We start from the raw sequence: 22,099 nt of genomic DNA, 5'->3' as shown, positions 1-22,099 counted from the left end.
ACAAATCTTAATATAAATATCTGTTTTAGGATGCTCTTAGGTGACTCAGGTGAACGGGTCATTCAATGCCCAAGGGGTTGAGACCCACAGGTTGAGAATCCCTACTCTACAGGCTCCTTCCAGACATTCCTTCTGGTTTGAGGAACAAAAGGAGGGGAAGAAATCCTGGGCAAAACTAAGTTAGTTGGGTGACCCGGGGGCTTCATTAAACGTTCTGTAAAATCCTGAAATATAGGCCCGAGAGTCACTTCCTGTGCAGCCCTCATGTATGAAAATCCAGAAACAGTACTTCAAGTTAGGAAGGAAAATCCAGCCCCACCCAGGGAGAGGAATTCAGGCAGTTTTTGTAGAGGTAGTTTAGGCTAAAATTACAAGAAGTTTCTTTGAAATTAATCCATAACTGATTATAGAGGGTGGTATAATTAGGTAATACATAATAAACATAAACATAGATATGGGTACGGAGAAGACATATTCTGGTTGTGAATTTTGATTAACCACACCTTTCTGATCGACATTGAAGTTGTTCCCAGTTTCTGCTATGGGAGTTTGAGCGCATTGTGAAGAAGCAGATGGAATATCATGCACAAGTTTGGATGAAGAGGGTGGGAAGCCAAGTTGATTTTCTGTGCTTTGTTTTACTCTATGATGAAGTGTCATGAATAAACAAAAAGTAAGCTTGTAGGAAATCCATGAGGGGACTGCATACTGTTGCTACCTTAGGCACATCCCTGTTGTATGGGACCATCGTGCAAAACATTCCAAGTATTACCTGGAAGTGGGCACCTGGGACAACAACCTTGAGTTATTTAAGATGACAACTTCAATGATGTGGAAAGAAAGTTACAAGAAACTGACTCAAGACTTCATTCTACCCTTAACAGCCCAATCATTGGAAGCCATTTTAGTTTCTCAGAGTCTTGTTTTCTTTCTCTATAGAAAGGGTATAATCAGCTAAGTGTAGTAGCAGAAGCTTTTAATCTCAGAACTGAGGCAGCAGAAGCAGGTGGGTCTCTGTGAGTTCAAGGCAAGTGTGTCAAGGGTGACTACGTAGTGAGTTCCAGGCCTTCCAGATTACACACTGAGAGCCTGTCAACGAAACAAAAGAAAACAAAACCCCAGAGCACCACTTTTGTATTTTGAAGAAGGTTCTTAAATTTTATGGTCACTGGAGTCCTCTGAGAGCTAGTCAAATATAGGCTACCGGCCCAGCCTCCAGAATTTCGGATTGAAGTTTGAGAATTTGCATGTCAGGTGAAGCCCATCAGCTGGTTTCAGGAGCAGAACTTGGAGGCAGCCACTGCTGCGGTTACTTTTGTCTGGGCTGGGGAAAGGCTTGGCGAGTAGAATGCTTGCTGTTCAAGCGTGAGGATCTGCCTTCTGATCCCTAGGGCTCATAAAAAGTCAGCCATGGCTCATGTGCTGTTATCTTAATACTGGGACAAGAAGACACCATGATCCTGGGAGCCTACTGGCCTGGCAGTCTAGGCATTTGGTGAGCTCTGGGCTCAGTGAGAGACCCGGCTTCAAGATCCAAGGTGGATATGATAGAGAAAAGACACCCTCTGGCCTCCACGTATGCATGTACTGGCACATGCAAATGCATGTGTATGTCACAAACATACAGAAAGCTATCTCTCTAATTGTCATTATACTTATTCTACAGGAAAGAGTCTTGCTTTTCCATATTCTATTACAGAGATTAAAGGTTGATGATGATCACCTTTGAGATAGGGTAGAAATCCTGTACCCAAGAGAGAGCCTACGGATCTCTAAGGAAATTTAACCTGGGCTGGGGACATGGGTCAGTGCCTAAGAGCACTGGCTGCTTTTACGGAGGACCTGGACTCAATTCCCAGCACCCACATGGTCACTCACAACCATCTGCAACTCCAGTCCTGCAGGAGCCAACACCCTCTTCTGGGCCCCTCAGACTCTGTGCAAAGCTGGTACATAGACATACATTCAGGCAAACCACGGATACACAGAAAGTAGAAGTAAAATAACAATTTCAAGTTGAATCTGCTGGAATACTAAATAAGTAACTGTGCACCCCTTTAGTTTATTGAAGTATTTGTGAACTCCAAAGCTGCTGCTTAACAGAACTGGAGAGGAAGTGGAAGTACAGAAATCACCAACAGTGGCTCCGTGGACACAGGAAGTCCTGGAAACCTTGCAAGACTGTCGGTTCCTTTGAGATGTCTAGCCTCGTTAGACAAGGCATAGTGGGTTAATGAAGAGCAGAGTTCAGCTACTTTGGTTTTGTATGACTCTGCCATTCTAGTCCATTTTGTTGCTTTAAAAAGTTTGGTGTTTCGGGCTGGTGAGATGGCTCAGCAGGTAAGAGCACCCGACTGCTCTTCCGAAGGTCCGGAGTTCAAATCCCAGCAATCACATGGTGGCTCACAACCATCCGTAACAAGATCTGACTCCCTCTTCTGGAGTGTCTGAAGACAGCTACAGTGTACTTACATATAATAAATAATAAATAAATCTTAAAAAAAAAGTTTGGTGTTTCAAGGAACACAAATCTGAGCCCTGGTGATGTGTATAATCAGCTTTTTAACAAAACGTTTTATTGGACTATTAATTCAAAACTCAAAATACACATTTTTTTAAAGAGGAGAAAAATGTAGGTGTCCGTAGGCGGTTCTCATTGTCCAAACACCACCTTTGCCTGAGAGTTCTGTTGCAGAAATATCTCATCTACAAAGATATAAATGTTGTTCAGAATTTATATGTTGAGAGTAATTTAGAATTATTCACTTATTACTGTCACGTGTGTGAGATTGTAGGCATTCACCTTTTAGAGTGGAAGTATTACCTTTTTTGTTTGGTTCTGTTCTTAAACCAGGTCTTACTCTTATGAAGCTGGCCCAGAACTCAGGTAGCCCAGGCTTAAACTCACAGCAATCCTCCTGCCTCAGCCTAGGACTACAGGTGTGAGCCACTATTCTTGCTTGGGGAGCAATATTTTTTGAAAGCGTCCTCAAAGTTCTCCCTTGTCCATACCAATGAGATTAAACATTGCACCTGGACTCACAGAAGAGCACATTATACTTGCAGAATTCCAGGGGTATTTCTTTATTTCTTTGTTTACTTTATGCATATGAGCACAATGTCACTCTCCTCAGACACACCAGAAGAGGGCATACGATCCTGTAACAGATGATTGTGAGCCACCATGTGGTTGCTGGAATTGAACTCAGGACCTCTGAAGGAGTAGTCAGTGCTCTTAACCACTGAGCCCTTCAGGGGGTACTTTTAAGGACCAATAGAAATGTGAGCAAGACATAAAAGTACTGTAGTGAATTTCTGGTTGTCACGAGACAAGATTTCCAGACCCCAGCACAGTGGGATGTCTCTCTTGAGTACTGTTTTGGGAGGGTGACATCTTGCTGATGGGTTTCCTTGCTTTCTCCCTCTTGAACTTTCTATTTGACATTGCACAATGATTTCCTTTGTCACAAAGAAACCCTCCCTTGCAGAAGCCTTTTCCACAGCTGGCCTTCATCATTTCTTGATAAATATTTTAGTCTTTTTCCACTTTATTTTTCTGTTATAATAATGACCCAATCGAATCATTTATCTTTGCTCCCCTGCAAGTGTTTGCAATGTTGTATGTGAGAAGTGTCTTTTGCAGTTCTCTCTTCTCTTCTTGCTAGGTGTTTTCAGTGACTTAGCCTCAATTATCGATGGCTATTCAAATTAAGTGTATTTTTAATTATTCTAAAGGGTGGAGGTGAAAATTCATTGTTACTGTTTTCCTTGTTCTATAGAGGGGTGTGTGTGTGTGTGTGTGTCTGTGCAAATGAAAGGACAACCATAAAATCTAGAGTTTCTTAGTCACTTGTATAATAGTTATGTCCAGATTTATAAGGGACATTCAGACACATGGCACAGAAAAACAAATAGTATGTATTAAAATACAAGTGAGAATAGCTGAAGTTTATTTTCTATTTAGTAGAAGGTGAGTGCACAAATGAAAAATTTTAATATTTTGTGCATGTGGAGGCCAAAGTTTCATGGCAAATATCTCCCTCTATTGATTCTCACAGCATCAGCATCATCACCATCATCACTAGTATTAGTGTGTGTATATGTATGTATATGTGTATACATGTACCATGGTACATGTGGGGAGATCAGAGGGAAACATGCAAGGGTTTGTTCTTTCTGTCTAGTCTGTGAGTTCAGGGATTGAATTCAGGTCATCCATTGGGCTGGGGTAAGATGCCTTTACCCACTGTGCCAACTCACAGCTCCCTCCTCCTTGTTTTTTGAGACATGATTCCTTTTTTTTTTTAAGATTTATTTATTATATATAAGTACACTGTAGTTGTTTTCAAACAGACTACCTAGAAGAAGGCATCAGATCTTATTACAGATGGCTGTGAGCCACCATGTGGTTGCTGGGATTTGAACTCAGGACCTTCAGAAGAGCAGTCAGTGTCATAACTGCTGAGCCATCTCTCTAGCCCGAGACAGGATAGGGTTTCTCTGTGTAGCCCTGGCTGTCCTGGAACTCACTCTGTAGACCAGGCTGGCCTCGAACTCAGAAATCCACCTGCCTCTGCCTCCCAAGTGCTGGGATTAAAGGCGTGTGCCACCATGCCCGGCAGGATTTCTTACTCAACCTGGAGCTGACTTATTGGCTAGACGGCCTGGCCAGTGAGCTCTGAGGATCTTCCCGTCTCTGTCCACCGCCATGCCCATCTTATATTTAGAGGTAGTGAATCCAAACTCAGGCCCTGAAGCTTTGTGTCTGCCATCTCCTCAACCCACATAAATAAAGTCTTTATGTGCACTAACTTATTTATTTTTATGTCAGCCCTAGGTTTCAGAGAGATGACAGAACTTGCCCTGGCCAGCTCAGAAGTGGTAATCCTCGAGTCTCACTTCTGTGTCATGAGCTATTCTGCCTGTCCATCTATGAGTGAGCTTGATCATTACTACCACATTCTTTTATTCTAAGATGCCACCCAAGGTCTCACTTAGTATTTCGGAACAAAAAGAATCATGACAAACTCTATCAGTATATACATAAATACTCTATGGGGTTGGGAAGATGGCTCCATTGGTCAGTTACTTGCTTCCAAATGTGATCACCGAGGTCTTTTTCCAACACCCACATAAAATCAGGGCATGGCCTGACACAGCCTGGATGGCTAGGAACCGGAATCTGGGTAGCCCAGAGACTTAGGGTAGAACTAAACATGACTGGCAATAAAACAATAGAATAAAAGTCAATGATGAAATGATTTTAACGATATTCTGCTACGCTCATAGATTGGAACCAGTCCAGTTGTCATCTGAGAGGCTTCCTCCATCATGGAGGAGATGGAGATAGAACAACCACTGTCAGGTGGAATACTATGAGCTCCAGATTCAGGAAGCCAAGACGGGAGTGTTGTGCCTGGGAAAATTAGGACAACCCTGACTCAAAGAAACAAAAGAAACTGAAGCAAGAGGACAAACAGCAAAACAGTAAGGAACCAAAACCAAACGATCCAAACCAACAAACTAACAAAGGGATGGGTGGCTGCGGGGGTGGGGTGTGTGGAAGCCTGGTGATGCAGTTTTGTGGTAGAGCACTTACAGTTACTTCCAAGGCCTTTGTTTCAATCTCCAGGTACTGGGGAGAAAGTATCTGTTTGTGGACCTAAAAACCCAAGGAATACAGAGGTGTCAGGTACCACTGCAATCACAATTCAAATCATGTGATCAAGACTCTTGACCCTCCCCTTAGTCTTTCTCCTCTCTCTCTCTCTCTCTCCTCCCCTACCAGTGACTCATTTGACAAGTGTCTACAAGCTGTGCCCACCATGGAACCAGTCTCTAGGAACTGAAATCTATCAGTAGACCAAGCAGACGCAATTCTTGTCTCTGGTGTTCACATGTTGTCCTTGAATAATAGCTTCACTGGTGGGTTTTACTTTGATGGCCCTGGCTTATATTATTCCAGCACCAAGTCCAGTAGAGAAAGGATAACCCATCTCTCAATGGATTCGACAGAAGCCAGCAACCGAATTTCACTCCTTAGAATTATGTCTCAAACTTAGACCTTGTGAGCAGTTCAGACCTGTGCCAAAAGGCAGATGTGCATCTTCCACCCCTGTGGTTGGGATCAACTCCCCTGGAAAGAGAGTAGCCGAGATGAAACAGCCTTATAGAAATCAGCTCTGCTAAAAGCAAAGTCATTAGTTTTATTTTGTTTCGTTTTGGGGTTTGTGAAACCTAAGGCCTGTGTATACCAAACACAGGCTGTGCCACAGAGCCACAGGACCCACAAGCCCTAACTAGGGAAGGTAATTAGATTGTGGAAGGCTAAATCAACCACTGTCCTTTGACTGGTGTCTTTTATTGAATAGAGTGTTAATTGTCTTCTGAAGTTAAGTCATTTATTTGTCTTTCTCCTTTAATGTTAAGATTCCATATTTTCCTATCTTCAAAATTTTGTATGTATTTAAAATACTCAGCTTTTAATTTATCTGGCCTTGGAGTTTTAATGAAAAGTTTTAAATATTGGGTAAATAAAAATAAAACATAACAGATGAAGTTTCAGTTAAAAAAAATAGCACCCATTGTTGGCTCACAACCTCACTAACTACAATTTCAAGGGATCCAGTACCCTCTTCTGGCCTGGGAGGACAGCAGGCACACAGAACATGATGTAAAGATACGAATGCAGGCAAAGCCACCTATCTACACAGAATACAATTAAAAAAAACTCATTTGGATTCTAGTGGTGGTGGTGCACATCTTTAACCCTAGCACTAAAGAGGCAGAGGCAAGCGTATCCCTGAGTTCAAGGCCAGCCTGTTCTACAGAGCAAGTTCCAAGGCAGTCAGGACTACACAGAAAAACTATGTCTCTAAAAACTAATCAATTAACCAACCCAAGAAACAAACAAACAAGCACACAAAATAAAACAACAAAAACAAACTTTGGGAAAACAAAGTTTAGATTATGGTAAACTTAAAGATTTACTTTCTTAAGCAACTGCTTGCATTCTGTGTTACTGTTAACAAGTTCAGTTATATGATTTGGATTCTATGTACAGATCTGGACATACTCAGTGAGACAAAGCAGACAAACACACAAAAGCATTGGTTTTATCTAGTCACTATGATCATTACACCCTTTCCTCTCATAGACCTCCAAAACTGGCAAGAGAACAAAGCTAGAACTTCACAGTGTTACTGTTTTGAATCAGTCACATGTTCCAAACACATTAACTGGCTCTTTAAAATACGTTGGCTAAGAGACAGAGCATTGTATATTTGAAGTAAGATGTTTTCCCAAATGCCTGCTTTTCATAAAGGAGATTCACATGAAACTTTTAGTTGTAGATTGACCGTTGATGCAATACTGACTCCAATATGATCTTTTTCACACTACAGGCCATTTTCATGCACTGTGTCTGCCTCCTAAATCCAGTAGTAGAGAGTCAGGGTCAAGTTACCAGATTGGACTTTAAACAGAGAGGGAGAGTTTGAGAAAGATGGGGATTAGAAGCAGATTTCCATATTTAAGCTAGTACTTAAACAAAAAACAAAGCAAAAGTTCTACCTCAAGATCAAGGACTTATAGCAATTAGCAAAGTAGGGAATCACTGTGTGAAGGTCAGATGGACAGATTGTTTGCTGTCTCTGGCTGTGCCCTACAGGTTGGCTGAATCCTGTTTGATCAAGTCATATGTTTCCCTTCCATGTGGACAAGTAGTTCCCCTAGATAAGAAAACTGAGGTTGCTTCCAAACCACCATGTAAGGCATATTTCTTGAATAATTATCCCAAGAGTGATGGTGAATTTTGAAAGATCCAAAGTCTTCAATAGAATACCTTCAAGTCTTGATGAAGTAGCTGACTAGAATTAATTATCAATTTATAGTCAAGGTCATTGTACAAGACAAGGCCAGTTAGGGCTCAAAGTCTTGAGGCTGGTTCTAGTAGCTTCTTTCTTTAACCTATGTGAACTAATTTGCCATGGACAGATTGTGATCAAAATTTGTTCACACTCTAAGGGAAAGGATTTTTCGGATACTAGTAAAAAAACAATTACAGCATTAAGTTATATCTCTATGTGTGCACGTAACCCTTGTGTGTATGAACATGTACAAACATGCCTAGTGTGAATGTGGAGATATAAGGACAGCTCGAAGAAGTTGGCCCTTTATTACCACCTTGTTGATCCTGAGAATTAAATTTATGTTGCCAAGCTTCTTGCCAAGTGCCTTTACCCACTGAGCTATCTCACAAGTCTCCATTTACTTTTGATGATAATAACAGCATCAACTGGGGACATAATATGCCAGGTACCAGTCTAAATTCCTGATTAGTTCACTAATACTTAATTTTGTTTTGAAATAGATTTGAACTTACTAGTCTATTTCTAAAGTCTGACCTTTTCATTGTATGAAGTACTTATTAGTTATACTGTAAGAAGTAACCATTAGCCTGGAGACAGTCCATCTGTTTCCCATGTCACTTTATCATCTTGCATGGGTTGCAGGTGGTGGTAAGTTTATCTTACAGGCCCTTAGCCACTAACCTGACGGCAGTTTCTCTCTCCATTCTTGGTTGTCCCTAACACACAAAGCTGCAGCTTCCTTGTGGATAGCCACAGGAAAGAGGATTTACTCATGCCTGATCCTTCCTTAATCTTCTCAACATAGCAGACAGCTGGCTGAGACAAGTCCGTATCATCAGGAAGCTTAGTGATGGCTATGGAGATTTCTGACTTAAAGTATAACATTTAGGGGCTGGCGAGATGGCTCAGTGGTTAAGAGCACCGACTGCTCTTCCGAAGGTCCCGAGTTCAAATCCCAGCAACCCCATGGTGACTCACAACCATCCATAATGAAATCTGACGTCCTCTTCTGGAGTGTCTGAAGACAGCTACAGTGTACTTACATGTAATAAATAAATAAATAAATCTTTAAAAAAAAAGTATAACATTTAGACCTACAGGAGTTTCTTCCCATTGCTGAAAGGAAAAGTACACACCAAGAGACAAACACAACATGGAAGCCTTGAGCTAACTTACTTCTGTATCCAATTCTCTGCTACGGTTTGTGTCCAAGACACATCTATTTAAAACAAAACAAAACAAAACAAAACAAAAACTTGGTTCTCAAAGTGTTCTTGTTCAGAAATGATGGAATCTTTGTGGGGGTAAGGTCCTTAGGTCATTGAGAGTCTGAGGAATTGCTCATCGACCATTTTTTTTTTTTTGACAGTTTTTGAGTTGTCATAGAAAGAGCAAGCCTGGTCCTTCCCATTATTTCTCTCTTCTCCTGCCTGAGATAAGATCACTGCCTTGAACAGCAGTGCAAACTTGTGGCAATCCTCCTGCTTCCTGAGGAAGTGCCCAGAACAGCATGGGATATGGCTATGGATAGCTATGGCTTCCCCTTGTATCCTACAGCAGACTTCCTAACAAGCTCAGCATGACATCACCACCACCTCTTTATAGGTGACAATACTCAGGCTGCAGGACTTCAGAACTACAGACAGCAGGCCTCAGTAGTAATAGAGACAGAGCCTCCTTCAAAATACAACAAAGCTGAAATACTTTGGATTGATTTGACAGGCTCCAACTACTGATGGATACATTATTGATTCCCAACTAACAGAGCAAGAGATTTTTTTTCTTGATTCATGGCAAGATGACACAAATGCAAATAATGTGTTTTTTTATTTGTGGTGGTTTGAATATGCTTGACCTAGCTGGTACTATTATGAGGTGTGGCCATGTTGGAGGAAGTGTGTCACTGTGGGGTTGGGCTTTGAGACCCTCCTCTGGCTGCCTGGGAGACAGTCTGCTTGTGACTTTGTTTGCATGAAGATGTAGAACTCTCAGTTCTTCCAGGCCATGCCTGCCTGGACACCACCATGCTTCCCACCTTGATGATAATGGACTGAACCTCTGAACCTATAAACCAGCCCTAACTAAATGTCCTTTATAAGAGTTGCCTTGGTCATGGAGTCCCTTCACAGGAATGGAAAGCATAACTAAGGTATTATTGTAAATATTAAAGGCTTTCAACATGATGTTTTGGTGTACAGATACACACAGTAAAGTTATTACCATAGTCAAGCAAAGGCACATGTCCATCATCTGTATCCATCACCTTTCTTATCTTGCTGTTTTGTTTGTTTCTCTTTCTCTCTTTGTGAGAAGAATTCCTGTAGAGGTAGTCATACTTTTAATGTGAAATGTTTTTTCATGCCAATTAGGAATTAGGAACACAGTACTGAAACGTCACTTGATGTGGCAATCTTTGTGCTGGTTGCCAAGGGCTTGGTCAGGATGAGTTTATTCTGGAAGACATTCTAGCTGTCAAGAGATGTTCTTGTTTAAGGGTTCCTAAGAAATGATTACCTTAGAGACATCTGTACATTCAGGAACAGACCTGTCAGTAGTGGGGTTCTTATGGTCTCTAATACACTTATGTTGGGCTTCATTCTTTTAGTCAGTTCTTAAGCAATCAGATGCAATTAACCAGTTATTTGAGATGAATTAAAATCCTCCCTTTGTGTCCCATAGGTCACAAAAATCAATGACTCAGTGGGCTGCAGTCAGACATTTACTGTATGCTGCCTTGAGAGTTCAGTGGGAACTCAGAAGTTGGTTGGTTATAACTCAGAAGGCTAAAAGGAGTTCTGGAAGTACTAAGAAAAGTTCAAGATTGTTCTGTTCCCCTTTTGTGGCCAAATGACATTGTGAAAACACTTCCAAGTACCTTCAGAGTTCACCCTACAGGGCATTTAGCATACCAAAGCTCATCCTCTCAGTGGGTGGGAGGGACTGGAATGTTTAAAGGAATTAGTGTAAGGACAAGATCATTGAGTAGAGTAGAAATGAAAAGATATTCATTGAACACCAAACACAATTTTTTTTCTTGAGACAGGGTTTCTCTGTGCAGCCCTTGCTGTCCTGGTACTCACTCTGTAGACCAGGCTGGCCTCGAACTTAGAAATCCGCCTGCCTCTGCCTCCCGAGTGCTGGGATTAAAGGCATGCACCACCACTGTCTGGCCCAAACACAATATTTTAACAAAAGCACATAACTGCTTATTACACAGTTGTACAAGCAGTGTGTTCCCTTGACTTATTTGAAGTGTGACGAAGCTTAGAAAGAGGACATGAGTAGATGGTCAGTCTAGACACCAAATAGAAGGTGTCTTTGCAATCACGTGACAAACCATGCACAGACAGAGCTACAGATTTGGAGGCTGAAGTCAGTCACAGATCTTGTAGTCGCCCACTTCTTCAGAACAAGTCAAGATTTTGAGAAATCTCATCATAGTCTGTAGGGGTTCATATTGCTCGAACTAGTAATTGAACGTTAAAGTACTGTGTTTCATGTAGTAGATGAGATCTAAGAGCAAGGATTTTTGAAGACATGTTATCAAGGAAAGTTGTAGAAATCTTACTGAAGCATGTTAAGAAAAGAAAAAAAATTAAACAGTAGTAGAGCAGCGTGAGCTAAAATGAAGATGTTCAGACAACTTACTTACTGGTCATCTCTGTCTCTACAGACACCTTTGTCAATCAGCCACAGTTTTTGTTCAGTTTGTATCTGGTCCTTGGTAGAACAAAATAAAGAAAAAAATCCCAGCTATTACTTAATAAAAACAGGGCCAACAATAAATTATTTTCTTAATATTTTATATTCAGGATACAGAATGTCCAAAAATGTCTCAAACTACATCCTCGGCCTGTTAGTCTCTGGAATATTTAGTACCTATTTTGGCATTGATTTGATTCTGTTTCATTTTTAGATAAGGATATATATATATATCCCCATAATAGAAAAACAAACAAAAACAAACAAACAAAAAACCATTCACTAAAAGGGCTTTGCAGACATTTCCTGCTCGTTCTCCAGGCCCCGGATGGAGCAGCACGGCTATGGGGATGGGGATGTAAGTCAGTGGTAGGATGCTTGCCTCGTGCACAGGAAAGTCTGAGTTTAATCCTCAGGAAGCTTTCTTAGTGTCCTCGAGAGAGTCAGTTCATCCCTCGGGATAACAGTCTGGACCTCTGCTGTAGCATCTGTGTAATGGTTTTCCCTATAAGCCAGAGATTCTTCAGGAGTAGACTTTGTCTTAGTCTAACCTCTAGCATGGTATGTTGTGATTATAAAAAGATAAAGGAATATTAATATATGTTGTATAGATGTGTGTGGTGAGCTGTGGGGGGTAGGGGGGGTGCCTTGGCAGGCCCAGGCCAAGGCATCCCTTCCCCCTGAGGGACCAGCCACAGGAGGTATAGTATAGAATAGAGTTTATTTAGGGCATGGGGAGGGGAGTTAAGAGAGTAGCAGAGGCAGAGAGAAGGAGAGAGTAGAGAAGCAGAGGCCGGCCATGACCTTGTGGGGAGAAGGGGGAAGGGAATGGGGAGAGAGGGGGGGCAAGGGGGCAAGAGGCAAGAAAGCAAGAAAACAAGAGAGCCAGGAGGAGGCAAGCAGCCTCTTTTATACTGGGCCAGGCCTACCTGGCTGTTGCCAGGTATCTGTGGGGGTGGAGTCCAGAGTACCAACATGGCATGTGATACATAGTAGGCACACAGTAACGGCTATTGGTTTGTTATCTTTTTCCAGTGGTCAGTGAAGAGAGAAACTTAGGTTTAGCCTGTAGCTAGAGCTGCAATTCAGAAGCTGCTGGTCTGAGCTTACTGTTTAACTTGTTCAGTGTCTCTGTTCAAACTAGCTTCCTACCCCTGACGTTTATGCATCGTATTATTTCATTTATTAGTCGTCCCAGATTCTCCGGAAATAGTTCAAAGTTTTGGCTATGAGAACTTGTGTTATGTTCAGTTTAATTGGATGTTAGCAGGCTACAGGGGGAAAGTATAAATTTACACAGTGTATTGGTCAGGGTTCTCTAGAGTCACAGAACTTATGGATAGTCTCTATATAGTAAAGGAATTTATTGATGACTTACAGTCTGCAGTCCAATTCCCAACAATGGTTCAGTAGTAGCTGTGAATGGAAGTCCAAGGATCTAGCAGTTACTCAGTCACGCATGGCAAGCAGGCGAAGGAGCGAGAGCAAGATTCCCTTCTTCTAATGTCTTTATATGGTCTCCAACAGAAGGTGTAGCCCAGATTAAAGGCCTTTAATCCCAGATGACCTTGAACTCGGAGATCTCCCTGTCTTAATCTTCTGGAATCCATAGCCACTATGCTGCAAGATCTCCATACCAAGATCCAGATCAGAAACTTCTATCTCCCAGCCTCCAGATTAGGGTCCAATTCTGGATTTTAGTTCATTCCAAATATAGTCAAGTTGACAACCAGGAATAGCCACTACACACAGAGATACTTGGAGGGTGTAACATCAGCAGGATGGCAGAGTAGGGGCCCCACCTCCCCACTGTAGAAAGTAACCATCACATTCCCAGGGATGAGAACACCTTTGTGAAAACTTCCATCTTGAGAATGAACCTGAGAAAACTACATGGCCAACTTGCATGGAAGGGTAAGACTAATGTCTCAGAGCTCATGGCCACCTCTCTGACCTCTGATCTCTGACCTCCCACCTCTCTCACAGAGAGCTGGGAACCAACAGTTTCCACATTAAGAAAAGAGCCCAGCCAACTAGTTGGCTTCCTTAGCATTTTGAGATGCTACCAGGAAGCACATTCCTGACTCTCCCCAAGGGAAACACTGTGGGTAATTGCAGGGCGAGGCCTCTGAGGTCAGGCAGAACTAAGGAACCTGAGGAACACAGAGGCAGCTCTGTGCTCCTGACTGCACTGGTACTGGGGGCAGAGACACCAGCCAACAGCATAGCCCACCCACAAAGCCAAGCTCATCACTTGTAGAAACACAGATGAAAGGCCTACCAGTCTAGTGTGGGGTTCCACCCAGGTGAGGAGACAAGCCTCAACCATGAATTTTTATGTAGGTTAGCATCTGGACCCACCCATTCCAAGCAGTGGTTCCACTCAAACTCAAACCCTAGCTGGCAGTCTTAGTCAACTACAGAATGCTAATTGTTGTAAGGCCTGACAGAGAATCCAGTCTGTGACCCTGAGCAATAATTAGCCCCTAGCTAGCAATCTGTCTGACTTCACAGTGTAGCCATAGTATCCCTAGAGACCATAGCCCAGTCATTGGCTCCACTTGATTTTAGAGCCAAGGTCAAGTCTAGTTAGAGAAATTGATAGTATGCATTCCCAGTCCATGGTCACACCCAGCTGGCCATCCAGAAATTCAGGCTAACCAATGTGGATCCATCTCTGCATAAATAATAGTAAAGGCTAGAAGAAGGGTCTCCTTTTTGAGATGTCTAGGCACCAATGCAAGACATAGACTACAGAGCTATGGAATTGTAACATGCAAGGGAAGAAATAAAGTCAAATAATGGTATCCAAAGAAGTAGAGACATATGTGCATGGGAAGTGAAGGGAGGAAAAGGTATTTCAAACATTAAAGTGTCATGGAGAGAGGCAGAAGGAGAGAACTGTAGCTATGCTTATGGTGGTTAAGTGGGCTTTAAGCAAAAGGCTGTAATCGCAGGGCTGGAGAGGTAGGTCCCTGTTAGAAGCACTTGCTGCTCCTCCAGAGGCTGAAGTTCAGCTCCCAGGAACCAAATAGGATGATGGTCATTTGATGGATTCTGATACCCTCTGGTCTCTGCAAGAAGCTGCACACATGGCGTACACTTAGACAGATGCACACATAAACATACTAAAAAACTGTGCAAATAGATAAGGAAGGTCATTATACAATGATAAAGAATGTGAATCAAGAAGCTATTAAAATTATACATATACTCAACATAGACCAAGCTAAATATAAAAAGACATTACAGGATCCGGGCATGCAGGTTGTGATGCGACAGAGCTGGGGAACTTGAGTGTCCCATTCTCAACAATGGACAGATCAGTCGGGGTGGAAGATAGCGAAGAAACGTTGGACTAGAATCAGGCTTTAGAACAGATAGAATTTTGAGACAGAAGAAAATCCCCCCAAGCAGAAGCAGAGAACGCATTCTTCTCCAGCACAGCCCATCTCTAGCATAGACTAAGCTTTAAAACAAGGCCTGAAACATTCAACAGAGCTCAAGTGTCTTTTCCTCCGAATCATGTTGAGTAGCATTCCCTGTCATGATGGTATTAAGCTAGAAAGCAACAGGAAGGCTGTCAGGAAATTCATAATACATGGAGACTAAGCAATAAGCTTGTGAACATGAGTCAAAGAAGACATTGAAAGGGAAATCAGAAAATGTGCTTCCTGAGACGACCAGAAATGGAAACACGGCATGTCAAAATTCATGAGGGAAGTTAATAGCACTAAATGTTTATTCAAACAGACAAACAAACAAACTTAAGTAGCTATCTCTCAAGAAGGAAGAAAAATAGCAAACAAAACTCAGAAGGGTGAGCAGAAAAAAAAATTAGCAAAGATCAGAACAGAAATAATAAAGTATTAAAAATAGTGGAGAAAAAAATCTAAATTTGATTTTCTTGAAAAGAGATAAAACTGGCAAACTTTTCTAGTTAGGTTTCAATTGCTGTGATAAAACACTGACTAAAATCAACCTAGGGAAGAGGGTGTTGTTTTTATCACATGGCTTATAGTGTGTCACTGAGGGAATCCAGGACAGCAACTCAAGGCAGGAATCTGGGGCAGGAAATGAAACAGAGATCACACTGTTCATTGTCTGGCTTCTCCTGGCTTGCTCATCTGCCTATCTTTCCTGAAACAGCCCCGGCTCCCCTGCTCAGGGATGAGGCAACCCTTAGTGGGCTGCCTCTTCTCACCTCAATCAACAAGCAAGCAAATGCCCCACAAACATGCCCATAGGCCAGCCTGATGGAGATTATTCTCAGCCGGCATTCCCTCTTCCCAAGGATGTCTAGGTTTGTGTCAAGTTGAGAGAAACTGGCCAGCACACAAACTCTTAACTTTATTGACTGAGTAAAAAGATAAAATCAGCAATGGAGGCGGGGGAGGTTGCTCAGGTCGCAGGGCACTTGCGTGTAAGCGTGGGGATCTGGTTTCGGATCTTTAGCGCACACATAAAACGCTGGGCATGACAACACACTTAGAACTCCAGTACTGGATAAGCAGAGACAGGAGGACCCCTTGGGGTTGCTGACTAACCGCTGAGGTGAGGTACAGGTTTAATGAGAGACCCTGACTTAAAAAAAATAAGGTGGGGGAAAACCTGAATTGGAGAAAAATCTTCTGAGTTCCTTTTGTGAGTTCAGCATTATCCTGATCCTAAAGCCACATATGGATGCTACAAGAAAGGAAAGGAATAGGCCAATATTCCTGACAACCACACATATGGAAGTCTTCAACAAAATATGAGCAAACCGAATTTGGCAACTATTAAAGGGACCATTCACTTAGACAAAGTGAGATTTGTCCCTCAGATACAAGGATACTTCGACTGTAATACATCACATTTATAGTATTAAAATACACGTGTCATAAATGTTAGTTACATTTGCTTTGCTGTAACAAAATGCTCAACAGAAACAAGGAAGAGAAGGTTTATTCTGGTTCATGGTTTCATGACTCTCAGCCCAGGGTTGCTCGGCCCCACGAACTGGAGATCATGGTAGAGGTGGGAGCAAGTGGCAGAGGCAGCTCTTTATATTACCGTATGGCAAGAGGGAAACCAGAAGTGACAGAGGTCCTGTGTCCCCAAGGATCTCCCTATGCTGACCGGCTTCCTCCAGTTAGGTCTTTACCTTCTAGACTTAGCACAGCATCTTCAAATAATGCCATCACCTGGGGACCAAGCCTTCAAAAGCTCATGAGGGACACTTCAGATTCAAACCGTAACATTTTATGAACATATCCACTAGATGCAGGAAAAGCGACAAAATTTAAAGTCCTTTTGATTAACACTGAGCAAGTGAGGTCCAGAAGGACTGAACCTCAACCTAGGACAGAGTCTGCATGCGTGCGCAGGGCTGAGAGTGAAACTCCTCTGAGGACAGAGAGGAGACACGCTTTCTCCTCTCATTGTTTATTTTCATAGTAGAAGTTTGCCGGTGCAATAAGAGAAAGAAATCAAAAGCATCCTAGCAGAAGAGGGAAAAGGGAAATTGTTTCTACTGACAACAAAATTATAATTACCAAAAAGACTACGCCAAGGTACTGTTAGAAAGTTGTAGGCCAGAAAAATCAATATGTAAAAATCACTAGCATTATCTCTTGTGAGACTCTGCCAGTGCCTGACAAATATAGAAGTGGATGCTCACAGTCATCCATTGGATGGAACACAGGGCCCCTAATGAAGGAGCTAGAGAAAGTACTCAAGGAGCTTAAGGGGTCTGCAACCCTATAGGAGGAACAAAAATATGAACTAACCAGTACCCCCTCCCCCCAGAGCTGTGTCTCTAGTTGCATATGTAGCAGAGGATGGCCCAGTCAGCCATCAATGGGAGGAGAGGCTCTTGGTCTTGCAAAGATCATATGCCCCAGTACAGGGGGACGCCAGGTCCAGGAAGTGTGAGTGGATAGGTTTGGGATCAGGGCCGGAGGAGGGTATAGGGGGCTTTGGGGATAGCATTTGAAATGTAAATGAAGAAAATATCTAATTAAAAAAAAAGAAAAAAATCACTAGTGTTGATCTATGTTATCAGTGAGCCATCCAAAAAGAGAAATTGGGTGCATAATACCTTTTTTTCCCTTTTTTATTGGATATTTTCTTTATTTACATTTTAAATGTTATCCCCTTTCCCGGTTCCCCCCTTGCATCATACCATTTAGGCGAAGGGTATAAACTGAAAAGTATATAGCACCTAGGAAAATACAATTAGATGGGAACACATTCGTGTTAATGGATTGGAAGATAACCTGCATTAGATTTCGTGCTGTTCAGATGCCCACATTGCTGAAAAAAGCCCGAGAGAAGGCAGTCCCTGTCAAAATAGCAAAATGTTTTCCACAAAACAGAAAACAAAATGAAACAAAAACTAATAAATAAACAAACACTTGAAAGGACCCATAAAATGCATGGAGCAGCCAAAGTAATTTTAGTCTATACTGGAGTATTTAGGATTTTCTGTCAACATTATCACACCGTGTATAAGTCCGCCCCTTTTAAAAGTTGCAAGTATTTTATTAAGTCAAAAAACCTTTAAAAATTATTTCTTGCTTTTGAAACAATGTTCAGGCTTGTCTGAATTTCAAATTCTCCCGGATACTGTACTAAGTATTCAATATTTCAAATCCTAATCCCAGGACACTCAGTAAGTACTAAGTTTATGAGATTCCCTTTCCCAAGAAAAACGTCTCGCCTTTCCTCTTGTTCTGCGTCTGAAGGTGTCTGGGAGGATTTTGCTTGCCTACCACACACTCTTCCCTGCTGAGTCACTTAGTCTCCATCATCCCTCCCAAGTTTTCTGGCTAGTACACTTCAGCAATTCTTTCTGACTGACTTAAATTGGTTAAAGGCATCTTTTAGGGGTCTATATAAGAAGAGATAGATACTGGTTTTGTACCCATCAAAACACAATGTGAAAAACACTCCCAAATCCAGCCCCACGTCTGCATGCACAGACATGAGTTTCACACTTACAGTGAGTGTCACACATCCAGTGCATGGAAAGAATCAGAGCCATAATGTTCCTGCAGGATGGACCTAGGTTGACAGGCATTTGTTGCACTGAGCATACCTGGTCTTCAGATGGAGAACTCACCCAGAAGATTGACAGACAGTTTCTAGGGAACAGCTGAGGGAGGGGCAGGATGTGGTCACGATGATTCACAAGTGCCCCTTCCTTGCTCATCTGAGTCAGCATGCAGCCTGCTACATGGCCCCACATGGCACAGTTACGGTTCTGGGATGAGCTGTCCCAGCAAGTCTTGCCTGCTTGACTTCATTAAAGCACTCAGTGAGTTTTAGAATCCCAGTCTGCCACATGACTCTCCTCTAGATCAATATACTCCCCCTTCAAGCAATACGACAAGTGACATGTAGCCTGAAGTATTGTTGAGTGTGTTTGCGGTTGGGCTCATTGGATCCGTAACGTAAGTGGCCTCTGTGAGCTTGGACGCAGCCTGCTGTAGTTCTTGATCGTCTAAGTGTTGCAACTAAGGCGACGAGGCTCCGATCTCTTCTTGTCACCTCAGACTTGTGATTTTGTAAGTGCATATGTACTGTCACTTTCTGGCTCAGAGCATGAATCATGTGCCCATGACATAGTTTGTACAGTGAGAACTGAACAGCACTGTGCTGCTGTTGCTCACTGCAGAAGTCACAGCAGGGCTGTAAGATGGCTTTTTTCGTATAGCCTTCATTTTGGTTACGCTTCCCCCAACCCATCATTTCCCCATCCCCCACCTTGCCCATGTTTGAACCTAGAAAAGTAAATTTTTTCTTTTTCTTTTTTTTTTTTTTTTTTTTTTTGAGACAGGGTTTCTCTGTGTAGCCCTGGCTGTCCTGGAACTCACTTTGTAGACCAGGCTGGCCTTGAACTCAGAAGTCCACCTGCCTCTGCCTCCCAAGTGCTGGGATTAAAGGTGTGCGCCACCACTGCCAGGCCAGGAAAGTAAATCTTGATATCAGGAGGTCTTCTCTATTTGTCCTTGGATTAGGAGCAGTAGTTTGGGCCTCCTGGAAAGAAGAGATCATCGTATCTTAGCCTCAATATGTTTTAGTGCAATGAAGCAATCAAAGGTGACATAGAATTTTTTTATGGCTCTTTTGCGTAATTTATGCTTGTTTGCTTCAAGCAGCTCTGAATGTTTTGTTTTACTTCATTTGAGTTTAACATATGTATTGGAAAAGATTAAATCGTAGGTTTACTGCTAGTTACCCAAAGGGAGTTGTTGAACATGGCTGGCATCACAGAGTCCAAGCTCATGCTTCTGACAGTGTTGTTACTTCCTCTGAAGGCGACCACTCCATAGACTTTGTCACTGGAAAGTTGACTTTTCAGTTCACATTAAGTCACTTTGAGATACAGTGTGCTGGGACAAGGAGACAAACTGCACAAAGAGAGAGGGTTCTGTGTCCTTGCGGGGCTTGTCTCTGGTCATGGGTGTGCCCAGACCCATGGGTATTCTTTCTGAAGCTGAAGGGTGGATGGCATGCATCCTGTCATGATGACTTAGTCACCAGGGGTGGGTTTCAGATTCTGTAAGCCTGTAAGACTGTCACTTTATGGAGTTATTCCTGTCACCTATTAGCTAGATGATGTACAAGCTAGTGGTGGGTGGCCACTCTGGGCCCTCTTGCTGATTGCTAGCCTCCTGGTAACAGTAAACTTAGCCTTCCTCAGATATAAAACAACCCAATGCCTGGTTTCTTTCTCTTGCCATAAATCAGCATGGCCTCTTTGTGAATTTCATATAAATGAAAGGAGATGGTGTTTTTCTTGCTAAGTGCAAGAAAACCATCTTGTTACACACAGAAATCATTACTGTTTTGCTGTATGGTGCTCCATTTCACATGTATTCCATACGCCATCCTTTGCTGATGAACTTTGCATTGTTTCTACTTTATGGATTTTTAAAATATTCTAAGAATATTCTCTTAACTGTTGTGTACATACTTCTGCATTCCTGTTTGATTTGCACAAATGGGTTGAATTGTTTAAACACAGATCAAGCAAAAATATTTCCAAAATAATATTGATAGCTAACTGAAATATTTCCTTCTTGAGGGAAGGAAGAGGCTCCTAAGACTCAGGACATAAGTGAAACCTACAAGGCTCAGGATGCTTATGAAGTTTACAGGATTCCTGATACCCCTTCCCAAGGTTGGATAAGTAGTAACATTTGCCGAGGACACACTTTGCAGTGGAAGCTCCAGGAATGCAGCTTTATTGATTTGTCACTCAAGTTGACTTCTGGGTAATGCTGCCTTTGAGTGACCCATGCTCCTGTAAATAACCTGTAAATAAACTCACCTGTGTGCCTATAAATAACCTCAATATACTCACTGTTTCACTGAGATAGACTAGGGTGGACTAATTTCTGTGATCTGTTGGTTGTGCCTTGTCTGTGGTGAATGAACATTTGTTCGTGTCTAGTTATGTAGCGAATGACTGTGCTAGTTTATATTCCTACTGGCCTTTTGTGGCTTCTGTTGCTCTGATTCTTCATCGACATTTGATAGTATCACTGCCCCCCACCCCCATTGGTAACCATTCTAGACTGTGTGTAGATTGCCAGTTGTGTTTTTAATTAGCATATTTTCTGGTAACTAATGATGCTGACCATTTTTCATGTTTCTTGGTCATTTGGATTTGACAGTCTCCTTTGTGATAAACCTCTTCATGTAAGAAGTCTGTCCTTCCTTATTAATTTAATTGTGGTTTGGCTAAGAATGCCCATCCCCTTTAGACTCATATATTTGAATACTTAATCACACAGGATTGAAACTGTTTGATAGGATTAGAAGGATTAGGAGTTCTGGCCTTGTTGGAGGAAGTGTGTCACTGGGGGGTGAGCTTTGAGGTTTCAAAAGCCCATGCCAGACTCAGTCTCTTGCTCTCTCTGCCTGTGAATTAAGACTTCTCCACCAGTACCATGCCTGCTTCTTTGCTCCATGTTATGATGATAATGGACTAAACCTCTGAAACCTTAAAACCCCAGTTAAGTGGTTTCTGCTATAACAGTTGCTTCTTCACAGAAATAGAAAAATGGCTAAGACAAAAGTCTATAGTTGAATTCTTTGTGTGGACCTAGTATGCCTGCTGTCTTCTCCCACTCTATGTCTTTTGTTTGTTTGTTTTTATTATTTTGTTTTCAAACGGGGTTTTTCTGAGTTCTGGGATTAAAACCATGTGCCGCCATGTTTGTTCCCTTAAAAGTTTTATGATATTTATTTATTCTGTGTGCATGCACACGTAGAAGTCTGGAAATATATACCTTTCTAGAGCCAGTTCTCTTCTTCCATAACGAGGATTCCAGGCATTGAGGGGTTAAATTCAGAGTGTCAGACTTGGTGGCAAGCACCTTCACCTCTGAACCATCTCACTGAACCTACTGTTTGTTCTCAATAAACTTTGGTAGAAGTTCTAATTTTTTTAAATTTAATTTTTAAATTTAAGATCTCTATCACATCTTCCCCTTGGTCTTCTTCCACCCTCTCCTTCTCCCGTCCCCTCCCCCTCT

General features: G+C 42.1%; 1 long non-coding RNA gene across 5 annotated transcripts in view; it reads left to right on the top strand.

The window, feature by feature from the left end:
- The window catches only part of Gm36470 (predicted gene, 36470), a 53,580-nt gene that overhangs the window by 23,486 nt on the left and 7,995 nt on the right, over nt 1–22,099 (top strand). For 3 of the 5 annotated variants that reach the window (NR_168898.1, NR_168896.1, NR_168895.1), the window contains one exon: nt 5,290–5,487. The exons of 1 other annotated variant lie outside the window; for it this stretch is intronic. This is a non-coding gene — a long non-coding RNA (predicted gene, 36470). Of the gene's footprint in view, nt 1–5,289; nt 6,553–22,099 lie in introns of those variants that run through there. One more of the 5 variants, NR_168894.1, reaches the window with a different exon arrangement.

This window comes from Mus musculus, chromosome 5 (assembly GCF_000001635.26).
Source record: "Mus musculus strain C57BL/6J chromosome 5, GRCm38.p6 C57BL/6J".
Taxonomy (NCBI): domain Eukaryota; kingdom Metazoa; phylum Chordata; class Mammalia; order Rodentia; family Muridae; genus Mus; species Mus musculus.
This window is presented reverse-complemented; position numbering and strand designations above follow the sequence as displayed.